At 49.1% G+C, this 17,101-nt stretch overlaps 1 protein-coding gene across 4 annotated transcripts in view; it reads right to left on the bottom strand.

The window, feature by feature from the left end:
• NCKAP5L (NCK associated protein 5 like) overlaps positions 1 to 13,754 on the bottom strand; it is a 29,375-nt gene extending 15,621 nt beyond the window's left edge. For 3 of the 4 annotated variants that reach the window (XM_019724623.2, XM_019724624.2, XM_074325715.1), the window contains exon 1: positions 13,500 to 13,753. The gene's annotated coding sequence lies outside the window, so the exon portion shown is untranslated. Of the gene's footprint in view, positions 1 to 13,499 lie in introns of all 4 variants that reach the window. The other variant, XM_019724625.2, reaches the window with a different exon arrangement.
• Between the last annotated feature and the right edge of the window lie 3,347 nt (positions 13,755 to 17,101).

Genomic DNA, 17,101 nt, shown 5'->3' with positions numbered 1-17,101 from the left:
TATTAAGATCCAGAGAGTTACTACTACCTCTGGCTCCCAATCTGAGCCTAATTAGCCTCTTCAGAGTCTGGGGTTTGAGCCTAAACCTCATGAGAAAAAACCCCAACCCAGGTCAGTTCCCCAGTGGCTGTCCTGTCCCTGCTGGGTGTCACTTGGGCCCCTTGCCCCGGGGCCGAGCACCCTCCGGCTTCCCCCAGGCCCACAACTCCTACTCAGCAGCTCCTGCGTTCAGCCTGAGCTGGGGCCAGGGCAAACCCTGGCCTGGGTATTTCAGGATGGCCCTGGTTTCAAACACTCCTTTGGGGTCCTACCATCCACCTTGGATGTTGGGTCTAGAACACTTGATGCCAGCCAGACTAGGTAGGGGTGAAGCTGTACAGCGTGCGAGCTCTAACTTGACCTGGTGCCTTCTTTTTCCCTCCAGAACTGCCAACGGGCACCGCCTTCCACAAAGGCCAGATTCAGAGGGAGGTGACCTCAGTGCTGAGGGGAGGGAGGGAAAGAAAGAAGGAAGAGCAGAGCCGCTCTAGCCGTCCTTGAGGGGTGGGGTGGGGGCAGTTTGCAAGTAGCCAGGAACAGGGAAGTGGGAACAGCTGCTTGGGGGGGGGGGGTGTTCGCTGGGTAACCTGGGGACGTGGCTGGATCAGCCCAATCAGAGAGTGAAATCTGGGGACCACTATCTCTTCAGCCTAGTTGGTTATGTATGGCCCTCGTACCCCCTGCCCCTTTAAAACCAGGAGGGGATGGGGCTTCCAGGACCTCAAAAGACATCTGACTTTCTGGTCTTTCTGGCAGCCAGATCAAAGGATCTGCAGCTCCCACCCCCTCGCCTGCCAGGGCACAGGCTGAACTCGGGTCCAGGTCTGGGAGGAAGGGGCCAGAGAGGTGGCAAGAGGCCTGTCCTCCATGCTCCCTCAGCTCGGCCCTTCGCCAAGGCCTTCAGGCCCTGATGAGCCCCTCACTTACCAGCTGTTCCCCCAGTCCTCTAGGGAGAGAAGCCAGGGACCAGGAGGGGGGGAGGGCTGAGCAGCTGGGGGGAAGGCAGGGATGGAGAAGCTCTGACTTTAATGACAAAATCATCCATAACATCAACCGTTTTCCCCTCTGCTCCCCCTTGTCCCCCAGCTGCTTTCTGGAATCCCTGTCACACCCAAGAAGAGTCCACTTGTAAACAGCAACCTCTGCACCCACAGCAAACACTCCTTCCCAGCTAAGATCAGCCCTGGGCTGCCGTGGGGTATGAGGAGGGATTTAAGGACAGACGCCCCAGGACGCGGCTGGCCTGGAAGTGGCCACCTTAATCCCTGGCCCAGGGCATCTATTAGCCCTAAGAATTCCAACTGGTCTCCTCCCCTCAGGGAAAGAACGCAGACAAGAATTTCCTTCCCTGTCCTGACAACTGGCCCCAAGACACAATAGCCCTCTGAGAGGCATGTGTTCCTGAGGAAGGGGCGCCCGGCATCCCCCCTCCCACTTCTCTGCACAGCACTCCAAGAACTTCCACACTACGCTGTGGGCATTGACAGACAGCAGAATCAGTCGCCGGCCCTTGCAGGCAGGGGAGGAGGAAGAGCAGTCATCTTAGGAGCCCAAAGACTTCTCTCTCCTCCCCTTGATCCTTCATGTTCCGTCCACAGTGTAAGCCAATAACAAAAAAAAGGCAGCTGCTGCGGGTGGGGAGAGGGGCTCTGACAGACACAATGGGTTTATTTATAGGGCCACATACCAGGGACTCTGCAGCCAAGAAGCCTAGGCCCCACTCCCAAAAGCCCAGCAGGGCCCATCCCAGCCCTGCCAACGGATTGGAAAAAGCCTCAGACCAGAAGGCAGGAGATTTAATTAGAGTCTAGTCCCAACACTGCAATTTACTTGCTGTGTGACTTTCGGCATATCACTCAGTCTCTCAGGAACAAGTTCTTTCATGCCAAGTGGAGGTTGTTCTAGAGGAGTGGTTCTCAAAATGTGGTCCAGGGGCCCTGGGGCCCTTTCAAGGAGTCCACAGGGTCAAAATTATTTTCATAATGCTACTAAGACATTCCTTGCCCTTTTCATTCTCATCTCTCATGAATATACAGTGGCATTTTCCAGAGACTATGTGATACGTGCTATTACAACAGATTGAATACAGAAGCAGGTATGAGAATCCAGCTGCCTTCTATTAAGTCAGACGTGACAGATTTTGCAAAAATGAAGAACACTGCCATTCTTTTCACTATTTTGTTTTGGAAAATATATAATTATTTTCCATAAACTATGTTAACACGTAATGGGTTTATTACTTTTTCTTAAATGAATTACATAAATGTTTAAAACTCCCAGTTTTAATTTATATGACAGTAAATGTTAATAGGTATAAAACCCATATAAACCAAAGCTCTTGTTTTTTAAGAGTGTAGAGGGGTCCTCAGGCCAAATAGTTTAAGAATCACTTTTCTAGAACAGTGTTGTCCAGTAGAACTTTTTGTGATGATGAAAATATTTACTCTGTGCTGTCCAAACAGCCACAAACCACACGTGGCTGCTGAGCGCCTGAAATGTGGCTGCTCCAACTGAGGAACTGAATTTAAAATTTTGATGGGCACATGCAGTTAGTGGCTAATATGCCGAACAGTCCAGTTCTAGAAGATCCCTGAAATCTAGAAGATTCCTTGACTTGAGCATTCTAGGTCACTGCTTCTTTCCAGACTCTAGAACTCGGGGTAGGAAAGGACAAGACTTGACATGCACTCCTGTTCCCCAGGCTTTTGCTCACACTATTTCTCACTCTTCCCCACCAAAGGAAAGCCATCTCAGGCGGGTGGCCAGTCCTGCCTGGCACTCCTACCGAGGCTGCTCTCTCATTCTCTGAAATGACTGCCTCACACCCTCTCCTCCCTCAAACTTCTGGCTTATCACCTCCCTTCATTTCCCCAAAGGATTAAAGCCAGCAGAGGGAAAACCCCTCAAATCTCCTGCCACCATCCTCCCAGCCCCATCGGAATCCCTAGCTCCTCACCAACGCCTGATCTAGCAGAGGGGCTTGCCCTCTTCCCAGGCAGGGTCAGTCCTCCCTGCCCCAGACCCTCCCCATTTATGTCTTCAGTATCTATCCCATGAAGGGCTCTTTCCCATCCACCATTAAAACCTCTTGGGTGTCTTTCATCTTAAAAGTAATTTTCCCTTGACATTTCTCTAGAGTCTGTCCTCTTCTATCTTTCATAGCCAAACTGCAAAAAAAAAAAAAAAAAAAAAAAAAAAGCCACCCTCCTCACTTCTTCCTCAACCTGGTCCAACCTCAGCAGTAACTACCACAGTGCTAAATCCAACATTTTTCAGTCCCCATTGCCTTCTCAGGCACAAGTGCCTCTGGTGGCCACTTCCTCCTAGACTTTTGTGTTTAAGATTTGAGACATAGTTCAAATCCTGTACAACTTACCCACTTAAACTGTACAATCCAGTAGTTTGTAGTATATCCCCAGATATACGCAATCATGACCACAGTCGATTTTAGAATATTTTCATTACCCTTTAGTTAGCACCCCCCCACCCCAATCCCAGGCAACCACTAACCTTCTTTCTGTCTCTATAGAGCTCCCTATTCTGGACATTTTACATGAACAGAATCATAAAATAGGTGGTCTTTTGTGACTGGCTTCTTTCACTTCATTCCTTTTTATGACCGAATGGTATCCATTGCATGGATATGCTACAATTTGTTTATCCATTTATCAGCTGGGTTGATGATAATTTGGGCTGTTTCCACTTTTTGGCTATTATCAGTGATACTGCTAGGAGCATTCGAGTACAAGTTTTTGTGTGGACAAGTATGTTTTCATTTCCCTTGGGTGTGTACCTAGGAGTGGAATTACTGGGTCATATGGTAACTTTGGGTTTAACTTTTTGAGAACTGTCAAACTGTATTCCAAAGTGGATACACCATCTTACAGCCCCACCAACCGTGTATGAGGGTTCCACTTTCTCTACAGCTTCACCACTTGTTAGTCTGATTTTCTCATTCTAGTCACTCTAGTAAGGGTGAAGTGGTATCTCATTATGGTTTTGATTTCTATTTTCCCGATGTTGAGTATCTTTTCATGTGCTTATTGGTCATCTGTATATTTCCCCTGGAGAAATGTCTATTCAGATCCTTTGCCCATTTTTAAATTGGGTTATGTGTCTTCTTATTATGGAGTTGTAAGAATTCTTTCTATATTCTGAATCACTATCATATATGATTTGAAATATTTTCTCCCCATTCTGTGGGTCTTTTCATTTTCTTGACAGTGACCACTTCCTCCTGGATGACTTTTCCCTTATCTACTACACGCCTCCTCTCCCCTAAGCCATCTTCCGGCTCTAATTCTCTGTGTGCGTTATTTGTACATGTGTGTATTTTACTTTTTAAATAAACATAGCAGTATGTTCTCACTGTTCTAGATCTTTCTTTAGCAGAAAAATTTTTTAAGAACAAAACTACAGACTTTATTCGGGTTTTATTGGTTTTTCCACTGATGTTTTCTTCCAAGATTCAATCCAGGATCCCACATGGCATTTAATCACCATGTCTCCTTAGTCTCCTACAATTCACAACAGTTCCTAGTTTTTGTCTTTCATGACCTTGACCCTTTGGAAGGGAACTGGTCAGTCTTTTGGAGAATGTTCCCTAATTTGGGTTTGTTTGATGTTTTCTCTGAGTAGATTGAAGTTATGAATTTTTGGAAAGAATAGCATAGAGGTGATATGCTCTGCTCAGTGCACCATATCAGGGGATCCATCCATGTGATGCTGAGATGGCTTATAACTGACAACATTAATCTTGGTGACTTGGGTAGGTGGTGTCTATTAGTGGGTTTCTCCACCATAAAGTTACTATTTTTCCTTTTGTAATTAATAAATATTAATATTTTAGAGTGCAATAATTTGTGACCACGCAAACACCATTTCATCTTAAATTTTCATCCACCAATTTTAGGATTCATCAGTGGATCTTGCTTGCAACAATCACCATGGTGTTCTAACGATAATTTTCGATTCCTCTTCTTCCTTGTACACTTACTAATTGGAAGTTTTCCGTAAGGAAGATCTGTCCCTTCACTCCTCTTTATGTACTTAATTGCATATTTATATTAGTATGGACTCATGGGTATTTATTTTATTCTTTGGGTTATAATCCAATAATATCATCACATATTTCATTGCTTAAATTCCAGCTTTGGCCATTGAGAAGTCTTTCAGGTTGGCTCCTATGTCCTTTCAACATGCCTCCATTTAAAAATTGTATGTATCTTTTAACATTTGCTTACTTTCTGGCACCACAAGACGTTCCAGGCTTATTCTGTACTTTCCCTGCCGCAATCACTTTTCCTCCTGTGTTGGGGACAGACCAAAGCCCTCAACACGACCCTGGAAGGCCTGCCCTGGTCCGGCCCCAGAGCAACTCTTTGGAAAAGCTGTCCTGGACTGACACAGCCCACACTGATCTCTCTTCTTAAAGTGTCTCCTGTAGGGTCAGTATTCAAACTGTAACGTGTCCTCTTCTCTAGCACTACCCTCTGAGGAACAGGAGACTTGCTGTTAGAACGGGGGCTCCCTGAGGAGGGGCCGTGCCTATATTTCTATACTCCCCCCTACTCTCTGCCTGCTCCTGTCACTGCTCCTGTCAAAGAGTCCCTGGACCTGGGGATCTTTTATTCCAGACAGAAAAATATCAGGAAAAATGGACAGGTTAAAAATGTGCAATGGGTTCATCAGGTTCCCCCAAAGACCCCCAACTATACTCCACCCAAAAGGCTCTGAGAGGTGAACAAGGGACATTTTCAGATTTGTCCCTGAGATTGATATGACCTTTTCCAAGCTCTCAACCCATTCCTAGGCCTTAGTGACTCCCTCTGGCAAATGGGACTAATTTATTCATTCTACAGATATTTCTGGACAGATCACTCAGTATGAGCTGAGGCATATGCTGGGTGCTAGGGGGCAGCTCAGAGACGGGTCAGCTCTTAGACTTCTTGGAGCTTTCAGTCATTAAGGAACACAAGCCATGCAGGTAAACAGATGTATTGTGAAGGAAGTTTCACATGAGAAGTCTTGCAGGACTTTAAAAGTCAGGAGAGAAATATTAAGCTAGAGCTGGAGGAGTTTTTCAGAATTTAAGGCATCAAATGAACTGAGCCTTTATAGATAGGTAGGGTTTAGATACAGGGAAAGGGGAAGGGGGTCATTCCAGGCAGAAGAAAGGACATAAACAGAAGCAAGGAGGCAGAAATCTCTGGGTGTATATGGAAGCAGATCAGTGCAGCTGGATCAAAGGGCATCTGAAGGTGAGTGTTTCCTGGTCCCCTGGCCTGTGCCAGTTACAACTCCTCTCCTATCCCGATTGAATAGGAGTCAGCATCTTTTCAACATCCTGGGCGTAACCAGAGACGTAAGTGGGTCCCACAGGAGGACCCAAAGCCGAGAGGCCCCTGAAAGCAATAGCAGAGCGGACTACTGGAACACCAGCTACCTGCTCTCAGATCCAAGAGAAAAAGGGGCCTGGGAGGCTGCACAGCCTGTTGGCTCTCAGGCTGTACCTGCAGACCCAGTTGACCTGGGCATATGTCCCTGAGCCCTCATGCTCAGCCCCCAAGTGCTCACTCCCTCAAGATTCATATCCTGGCATCTTTCTTCAAAGGCAACAGGCTCTGGCTGGCCAAGTGCCTTCCACAGCCAGGCGGCTCCAGTGTTGACTCAGGGGGCACTATTTGGCCAGAGCCCAGAGGTGACCTCCAAGACTGCTAGCTCTGCTCCGAGAGGAAAAAAAAGCTCTGGTTTGCCCACAAGTCTCCAATGAGCTCTGCTCTTGTTTATGTCCACAAATGGGAGCAGGCTTCCTAGATTCTGGTTCTGGCTCAGCCATACTGCATGACCCTAGGTGAAGCCTAGAAACCCTCTAGGACTCAGTTTTCCTATCTGTAAAATGGGGTGAGCTCTCTCTGATTCCTCTCTTCCTGCAGGGCATAGAAGAAAAGGATGAAATCATGTCTGGAAAGGAATTGCATCTGAAAAGACAGGTCTTCTTGCATGGAGTAGGGGGATGGGGTAAGGAGCTTCACAGGGCCTTTGGGGTGAAGCCACGGGCTTTGATGTGGCCTTCCTCCTACAGGGCCCACAGGCTTCCCAGGAAAGCGGGTATAGGGGTATGGGGGTGTGGGGAGGTGGTAGAGAGGGAGGGACAGCAAATCCAAGAGCTTTAGCCTTCTGCTAGCACCAGGGACAGGAAGTGAGGTGCCGTCTACAGAGGAAGTAAGAAGCAAACACCCCCTAACTTCCCCTCAGCCTAGGGTGGAAAGGAAGGCTCCAGCTTTAGGAGACTGCAGGCGAGAGGTGGGGAAAGAGAAGGCTGGGGTGGAGGTGGGGAGGAGGCAGGATCAACGCCATCTGGCGGAGAAGGGGGTTTCTTGTCTTGGACACAATAAAACCCAAGGGGCGCAGACTGGGGGAGGGGAAGAGAAGCTGCTGCAGTCAAGTTGAGAAACCCCCCTGTCCAGGTCACAAAATGCTGTATCTGCAGTCCTGGCCCTGAACTCCTGCCTTGCTCCACACCCCCAACCCCGACCAAGGTGGGACAGGTCCTCTGATTCCTTGCTCTTATAGTACATGTCCTTCCTTTATAGTTTCATCACAGCTGTACTTCCATAACTGTTGAATTATTTAAGTAATGTGGGCTTTTTTGATAACCATTTCACCTCCAGAATCTAGCACGGCACCTAGCACGTAGTAAGTGCTGGCTGAATGAAGGTGCTGACCATGGCTGGGAAATTCGTCAGAGGTGCTTTGGGCCTAACCCTGGCATCTGAATGAAATTCAGTACATGAAGATAAATGAACACTGTTCATAGTCTGGGGTTGACTGGGGGCCCGCGGGTGGGTGGTAGTAAAGGTCAGAAAGGTCAGAAACTGATACCCGGATATTGGGTGTCAATAGGTAAGGTGACAGAGGAAGACAGTGTACTCTATACGCTACCTTTTGGGTAAGGGGGAAAATACACATGTATATTTGTTTTGGGTAAAGAAACTCTGGAGGGGTATGTGAGAAACTAATAAGTGATTACTTTTAGAGGGAGAAGGTTGTGGAAGTGGGAGCGAGATTTCTCAATGTATGCCTTTATATACCATTTTGGGTTTTGGACTAGGTAAAAAAAAAAAAATCTAGTGAAAAAATAATATAAAACGTTTACTTCCCCATCAGGAAGCAGGGACCAGATCCCTGGAACAAGGGAGGGGTGAGGAGGTCTGGCCAGATGAGTGGGAGACTCTGGCCAAGGGACGCCAGTGTCTCCACTCCCTTTCTTCCCAGAAATGTCTCCCTGGGCTAGGAGAGAGGCCCTTCCACCCCTCGACTGTGGTGTGGGATGGTAGCACTAAACTATTCCCAACTTGGCCAGGGTTCCTTCTACCTGGGTAAGAGCTGGGTTCATTCTAGATCCTTGGGACGGTGGGGGTAAGGTCGGGCCAAGGGCAAAGGCAGAGGTGGGAGACTGGGCAAGATGAGAGTTTGAGGCAGGGGGGTAAGTGACTCCTGGATGTGCCTGGGGCTGCTGTGGGCAGGTTCTGGGGGTGTCTCAACAGATCCTCACACAGAAGGGTCAATTATAGCCCCCACTTGAAGCCAGCTGGGGGTGAAATGAATCAGCCCCTGGGAACTACAGCTGCTGAGAACCCTAGGGCCACACCCCAGCAGTTCCCGGGGCACTCACAGTCCTATCTAGGAAAAGCCTCATTATTCCCCCACCGGAGGGTCTTCAGGGAAAGACAATGTCAAGCTCTGCAGGAGTGAGAACTGCAGACCAATGTCCCAAGCAGCACCCACCACCCAAGCCTTGCAAGCACAGCATGAGCACCAGAATGGGGTTGTGCCTCCTTTTAAAATATCTATACATTAAAAAAAGTTTATTGTGTACTGGAGAATTCCCAGAGTTCAAGGAGCAGCATAAGGTTCAAGGAGCCTTATGAAAATGCTCCCCTGACTGGGCTCTCCTCAGCGGCTGCTGCTGGATTTTAAAAAATCAGTAACAACAGCAATGATAATTCACCTTAATAACAGCCTGGCTTCCCCAGCCCTCTTTCATCTGTGTAGCTCCCAGAGCTGGGAAAACGGTAATTATTGAGCAGGTGCCACACCCCAATGATGATGTGTTATTCATCAGCACAGGCTGGGAAACTGAGGCCAGGGAGAAGGGCTCCCCTCACACAGCTAAGGATGCAGGGCCAGGGCCAATGGGCAGTGAGGAAACAAAAGCACTGGCTCCTTATCTGCTGTCTGGGGAGCATAAGGAAGAACAGGGCACTCCTTTCAGAGTCAGCCAGATATGGGTTTGGGGAGAAGGTGAGGAAAGACCCCAGACGTGTGTCCCAAGCCCCCTCCTCAAACTGCAGCAGTGCCTGGTGGTAGTCCTGGCTGGGAGCCAGGGCCTCTGATCTGGAGCCCGTACACCCTACTCTCCCTAAATACAAAGCAGGCCGACCGCTGCTTTGAGCATCTCGGCCATTTCTGCAACATGCACACACATCACAGGTAAGTGAGGGCTCAGCCCTCCAAACAGCCCCATGCCACAGACACAGTCTATGAAGTGAGAGCGGGAGGCATCTTGCAGCTGGCTGGGTGGATCAGATCAAGAACCCAAGCCCATCTCCGCAGCCCCCTTCCATCTTTGGCACTGATCTTAAAATAATGAGATTCTTCTTACAGCAAGGACTGGTCATGCTGCAGAAACCTGCAGAGGAGGCCCAGCTGGCCTGTGCCCTCCAAGAGGGCAGGGGAGGGCGGGCAAAGAGTCACAGAAGGCCAAAGATCTTTTCCCATGGTGGCCACGGAGGGAAGCAGTGGAGACTCAATGAGGATGGAAGGGTAAAGGCACTGCCTGTGCAGACCTATCTGCATGTGCCTGGTAACGTGAGAGATTCTGGGAACAGATATAACCTCAGCTCTGGGAAAACTGTAAGAGTCAAGCCAGGCAGACACCAGCGGCCTGGTCCTCCAATCCTCTGGGGCAAGGCCTGGGGAAAAGTACTAAGGTTGTTCTACGGGATCTGAAGATATTTTACTTCCCCATGTTAGAGAGCTGACCAGTGCCCCTGGAAGGTCCCTGAGATAATACTGTGCCCTTCCTAGGGGTTCAAAACTGCCCTCTCTGTTTTAAATTCAGCCAGGCCTCCTCATGCACGACAAATTAAGGAAGAATGGCACCATGTAAAACACTTGACCCAAGTCGAGAGCCCTGCCTAACACTCATCACCGTATGAATCACTTTCCCCTCTGGACTTCAGTTTCCCCACTTTTAACACAAGGGCATTGGACTAGACTGTCTCTAGGATTCCTTCCGACTATGTTGTTTAGATGTGGTGGCAGATCCCAGATTGATTTACATAAATTTGCATGCTCAATCAGAAATCCTACACTCTGAGTACAGAAAATCCAATCAGTCCATTAGCACAGCCAGACTGGGACTGGAGGAGCCTGCCAGCTTCAGGTGAGGACTGTCAAAGCAGAAGGTGGTGGTGGTGGTGAATTAGGGGAGGAGTCAAGGCAAACGGGGAGAGAAGCAGCATTTGTTCTGAGAGACGCAGTTCTGGAGACCAAGGGCTGATGGGGCCTGGGGCCCCACTTCAGCTACCAAACAAGGGTCCTTTCTCCTCCAGCCTCTAATGAGGCCTCTGGCTGGCCAGCCTCAGAGCCACACCCCAAAAGGGAACAGCAGCTTCTGCCTAGCAACAGCTGCATCCTTCACTCTGACAGGCACTCCACCATTAACCACTTTCTGGGAAAGTGACCTCCCTGGAAGCTTCCATTCTCTGTTCCATTCTCCCTTCCCTGCTCCTAGCAGTGAGGAAGGTTTCCTTGGGGTCTAACTTAAATACCTCTTGTTGCAGCTTCATTCCCATGGGCAGCAGCGCCCAGGGGCTAGCAGAGGGAAGAGCAATGCAGGAGAATATGCCCCACATCCCACCGACCCCATAGCCTCTCTAACCACCACTCTCTAACCACGTCTCCTTCAACATCTCCCTCAGCACCTGGGAGACCAAGGATGAAAACAAACAAGGAGAATGTGAAGGCCTTTGGCTCTTGGGCTATAGAGCAAGTCCCAACCTGGAGAGCTGATTCCTGAGAAAGCACTCCCCTCCACGGACAGCAAGCTGGGAAAGGTGGGGTAGGGACAGCCTCTCCCAGCAACTGCTGGGCTGGCATGGCAGGGCCTGGGAGGCAGACTGGGCTGGCTGAGGGCAGCAGGGGAAGATCCCTTAGCTCTTTGCCTGGGAGCTGGAGAGGTGAGGTGAGTAGGGACAGGAGGCAGAATGGACAACAGGAGTGGGTCCTCCTTTTCCTCTTCCCATAAGAGGGAGGATGAATGTGCTGTGCTCCCTGGTTCAAATCCTAAAACAAGTCCCAACAGCTGAGATGCAAACTGTCTCCAGGGAATCTGCTTACCCTGCTGGCCTTTGGCTGACTCCTCCTCTCTCAACCCCTCCCCAAAGGTTCAACTCAAAGACTGGCTCGCCAGGATGTCTCACCAGAAACCTAGAGGCCTCCAAGAGTGAGCCAAATCCCAGCCAGCAGGAGTTCACACCTCAAGGCACCAGGGATGAGTAGGACAATGGCTATTCTTAGGGAGGATAAGGGAATCTACTCCCTTTAACCCACTTGTGTTCAAATCCCAAGTAACATGGATTTAGAACTACATCACCCAAAACCTACCTCTCTCCAAACTGAGCCACCCTGCCAGAGGACCTTTCTCCCCTCCAGATTCACTCATCAGTGAAACCACACAATATCAAAATTGGAAGGGAATGTCAGAGCTTTCTAGTCCAACAGGGGAATTTCACAGATAGGGGAAACAGCCCCAGAGAGTCAAACTGTCTTGGCCAAGGTCACACAGCAAGCTGGGGGACCAGAGTTTCTGACAACAGCCTCATCATACACATTGGATTCCACCTGCCTATCCTGGAAGAGCATTCTTCCCTGCAGCTCAGGCCACCTGCCTTTCCAGGTTCTCACTCGCTCCCAAAGGCCTGAGCTGAAGAAAGGAGCTGGAGGGTCCAAGCCACCTCATGCATCGACCATAGACTTTGAAAACAAATTTGTGCTATGTGGGAATCTCCCCAGAAAGGAATACATGTGTTTCTCTAAGGTAGGAAGTACAATAACCCAGGTTGTCCTTAGAGACAGGGGACCAATATGAGAGGAGAATTTTGTGTCTCCCTTCTTGTCAGACCAGGGTTCTCAAAGTCAGCTGGCATAATGTGTTGCAGGAGAGGGTCTGCAACAAAGCAACTGGGCTTGGTCCATTTTCCCCAAAAGTACTGACCACAGAATGTTTAGACATTGATGCCTCCCTGCCTTTACTGTTCCCTAGGACCATCTCTGTCCCAGGCATCTCTTCCAACCCTTCTCTCTGGCAGACAAGTGTGCTTAGGCAGGAGGACCTGTGGGGGAGGGGGGAGAGCAGGAGTAGGGAGGGAATAAGGGGAATTGCCTTTACAGTCAGAGAACCCGTCAGCCAGAGACCCCTGGCTTCACAGGAAGGTGAGCATTTGAGAAGTAGCAGCTGGATAGGCTGAGTGGATAAGCGCGGAGACACCTGGAAAACTAGGCCTGCGGGAGGTGAGGGCCCTCTGTGCCCTTGGGACAGCGCTAGGGCTGTATCCTTATCCTGGGCCCAGGGTAAGGAGATGGGGGCTGAGGTTCGGACAGCAGCTTCCCTAGTCGAGCTAAGCCAGGGGAGTGTCGGGCACAGATAAATTCTCTGCATTCTTCTGACACCGCAGTCAGGACCCAGAGAAGTGTTTTCTGCAGGCGCTCCCTGGCCCCGCTCCCTGGCCCCACTCCTTACCCAGCCCTTCTCCCTCCCTCAGCCCCTCTTTAGTGTTCCGCCTGCCGGGCTCCCCTCTTCCTATCCGCAGCCCTTCAAAGCCAACGAAGGGTCGTTCTCGTAGACCCCGATCTCTCCGCCTCTCCCCCAGCTCCCCCACGCCCTACCGCCCCAGGCCACGGGAACTGCAACGAGTACTAAGAGGAGCCCGGGGCTCGTCTCCGCGCCTGCGCTTTGGGAAGAGCCTCCCCCACCCCAACAACCCGGCACCGCTAAACTGCACCCGGACGATGGGAAGCGGGTAGGGTGGGGTGCGCAGCTGGGGCAAGGTCAGTGCTTTCAAAGAGGGAGGGAGACCGGCCCCCGGAACATCCCCCGATCCCGAAAGTTTCCCTTCCGGGGCCACCGAGTGTGCGCGAGGATGGCGCGGGGGGCGGGAGGGAGTGGGGGTGGACAGAGTCGCAGCCGGACCCCCCCACCCCAGGAGAATGCGGCGGGAGGGAGGGGCAGGTAGCGAGGTCCCGGCAGGAAGCCGCGCCGCCCCCTCCGACCCAAGGCTGCCACGAGAGCCTTATCCTTCATACTCCTCACCCCCAGCCCGGGGCTTTACACAACCCTCCCTCCCCCCGCAACGTTCGCCTCCCTTTAAATCCCAAGTAGGCCCAGAACTCACCGAAATCAGGTGTTGAGCTGGGCCAGGGCAGGCTGGATCCGCCGGGTCCATGGCCGCGTCTCAGGGGCGAGGGGCAGAGAAGGGAGGGTGCTGGGGCCGCCTCTCGATGTCAAGGCTTTAAAGGGCCACGGAGCCCCGCCCCTCGCCTTGATCCCGCCTTCTGCCTCCCGCGCAGCCAATCCACGTTTCTCCTGGATGCGCGCCCCTCCCAGCTCCTCCAGATGTTCCCAGGACAAGAGCTAAGTCTGCCCCGCCGGCGCGGGCTGCTTCCGCCCGGGGGGAAGGACCGCCCCTCCCCCTTATAGAGAAACACCATCCCAGGCAAGGCTGGCTCGGGCCTGGTAAACCTCTCTAGTGCCGGGGTACAGGACACCGGGCTGGACTGAGCGGATGGGGAGGCATCTATAGCACAGAAAACTAAATAGGTGCGCGCGGACCCACAGGCATGCGCTTCTGCTTCTGTGGGGCTAGGCGTGCACGTGTATATGTGGTTGTGAGCGTTGGTGTTTGTAATTGGCCTTCCAGCATACGTGATAGGAGTAAATCTATGGGAAGAGCCTTGAGTGCCTCCTTGGCCTTAAACGCTCCCGCCTCCTTTTTCTTCCTTTGGGATAAGGTCCTCCCAGTAATGCGGAAAACTGGGCGCTGGGTACAGGCTCCATTCCTCTCAGAGCAGTGCTGGCCCGTTTTCGCACTGGTTCAGGACAAAGAAAGGCTCAGCAGAAAAAGACACAACCTTGTTCTCAGCTACTTCCTATCTCAGTGGGGACAAGTTCCTTCCCTGAACTAATTGGTGCTTAAAAGAGGAAACGCAAACAGCCCACCTCGGCCCCTACAGGGCCTCAGAGTTCCCTTCAATCCCATTCTCATTGGACCTCGGATAAACATCTATTTGCCCTCCTCTGGATACCGTATAATCTGCATAATCCGCATTGTACTGACCGGCCTGGAAATGCAGGTTCTGAACTGGGTTCTGCAAGGCCATACAAAGGGATCCCCAGCCACAGTCTCTGTCCATTTTATTAAAATTGCTTCTGTTGCGGGATGTGTTAAAGCATCATATTAGTCCAATAAAGGAACATAAAAGCTGAGGGAACAGTGCTCAGACTGGTTAAGATTAATGAAGAGTTCTTCTCTGAAGGAGGCTCTTTAGTTTAAAATGGGATTTGAAGGGCAGAGAGAATTTGACTAGGAACCAGGCAGGGCAAGGACAGGAGACTCAGATAGGAAAGAGCAAATTATCTGCGTGGGACTGATCACCATGGTAGGGTGGAAAGTGGGTAAAGTCAATGGAGATCAGAACCTGGACGTGGATTTGACAGGATAGGTGATAAAGACGTCATTTTGGGTTCTTAAGCTTAAGGGTAACCTGACTTTTTCAAATACCTGAGGACAGTTATTAGTGGAGCCTAAAACATGTCATGATGGTTACTCTCCACAGCTTCCTTACCTTTGCTTAAAAATTTTTTATTGATTTATCCTTAACGTATAATAAGATATGCAGATCTTAGGGGTTGTTTGGTGAATTTCAACAATATATATTTATGTAACCCTCCAGCTCCTGAACCATCACTCCAGCAAGTTCCTCATGCCCCTTTATAGTTGATTACCCTGCACCTACCACCATGCACCCCCTGCAACTTCCTGAATTCTATCACTGTAGTTTGTCTATTCTTGGACTTTCTGGAATCATGCAGTATGTACTAATTTGCATCTATATTCTTTAGCTTAGTAATGTTTTTGAGATCCAGCCATGTGTAGTCTATTCTTTTTTATTGCTGACTAATATTCCATTGTATGAATTACATCACAGTTTGTTTATCCATTCTCCAGTTGATGGGTATTTCAATGTTTCCAGTTTGGGGCTATTATGAATAAAGCTGCTATAAACATTCTTGTTCAAATATTTTTGTGAACATGTTTTCATTCCTCTCTTATTTCTTGACGATAGATAGTGGCATATTTGGAATCCTGCAACATTCTTACTCATTCAATCATCCAACATCTATTGAATAAGGATCAGTGGGGAGTTCTTGGTTTGCAACAAAAATTAGACATGGTCCTTTTCTTAAAAGCCTTAGAAGTCCTATAAAACTCCACGTATCTATTGCATTTCAAAGCCATGGGGTGGATAAACCTTAACATTCTGCCAGAAATTCCTATTTTTGGATGTTTCCAAGTAATTAAATTTTTGGAAGCAAACAGACCATCTAGATGGTTTTTTACTTTTCATTCAGTTGTTTACCCTTGTTTAATAAACACAGCCAGAGCATCTGCACTTATCAGACCAAGTACCTGCCCTACTTAAAAGCTCTGGAACATGTGAAAAGTTTAGGTATTCAGATTTTGGCTGATTCTCTATGCTTCACAAACCATCTTCACTGACATTCACTGAATGAGGCTTTCATTCCTCAGTGGTATTAGTCACTTAAATTATTAAAAATTATACGGAAGCCCCAAAGTTGGTTTTCCACCCGTTATATACCACTGACCACATGTTGTTCTTTACTTGTCTGTGTTACAAAATGAGATAGGCTTCTTAGGTCTCTGGTTGCTGCAAGCTGTAGGAAACCAGTTTGGTGGTGTAGTCTAACTGTACATATAGTGCTGATGACTGACTGGTAGATGGCATCTGAGAGAACCACCTCCCTCACTGTTCACATCAGTATTTTGGGGTCCTCTGTTTCAATACTATGTGGTCATTCATTTAGTGTTGGAGCATCTTCTTTTCTCAGTTGGCATTATAGCCATTTGGCCACTGTTACATTAATAACTGACCCCAGTTTAGAATTCCTGACATCAGGAGATGGCCTCGCAAAACATTTAATAATCTGGTTATTCCCCAGGTTGGATTGACTGTGTGTTCTTGGTGTCTTTCCTGTTCAATAAGAGGAAGAAAGGAGCTGGGGATAGGCTAATGTATGGACCATTTGCTGAATAGGAATAGATCTTTGCAATTGCTGCTTAATTCTACATGGGACAACTACGGTCCTTGACAGCATCACCAGTATGTGCTTTGAAACTTACCTGGCACAGGTATGATGGATCTGCTCAGGTCCTTGAACCCCCTTTTCCTCATTTTCATCAATCAAAAGGTCTTACTGAGTCCTTCACTAAATGCCAGGCACGGTGCACTAGGTAACTAATATGGAGTTCATGTTGGGTATGATAAGCAATGAGATTGAAAAGCAGTGGAAGACCGTATTTTATCCTAAGAGCAATGGAGAACCTTTGAATGGTTTTAAGCAGGTGGGTCTCATAATCAGATTCCATTTTAGAAAGAGCACTGTGGTTGCAGTGTGGAGAATACAAAGAGCAAGACAGAAGTCAGGGAGACCGGACAAAGTTTTTGTAGTAATTGAGGGGGAAAATGAGAAATGTGCTGTGAAGTAGGAAAGTGATAGTGGTGATAAAGAGATGACTTCAAGAAATAATAGTAGAATCAGCAGGTCTTGGGAGTGGAGGGAAACAGAGAGACCAAGACCTCTGGTTTGGGTAACTTGCAGACAGTAGGACCACTCGTTGAAATAAAAAAACACTGGAGGAAGAGCAGGTTTGAACATGTTGACATGTTTGAAAGGCCTGGGGGGACATCCAAGTGG

This window comes from Rhinolophus sinicus, linkage group LG02, assembly GCF_036562045.2.
Source record: "Rhinolophus sinicus isolate RSC01 linkage group LG02, ASM3656204v1, whole genome shotgun sequence".
Lineage (NCBI taxonomy): Eukaryota > Metazoa > Chordata > Mammalia > Chiroptera > Rhinolophidae > Rhinolophus > Rhinolophus sinicus.
Note: the sequence above shows the minus strand (reverse complement) of the source record. Positions and strands in the feature narration are given on the sequence as shown.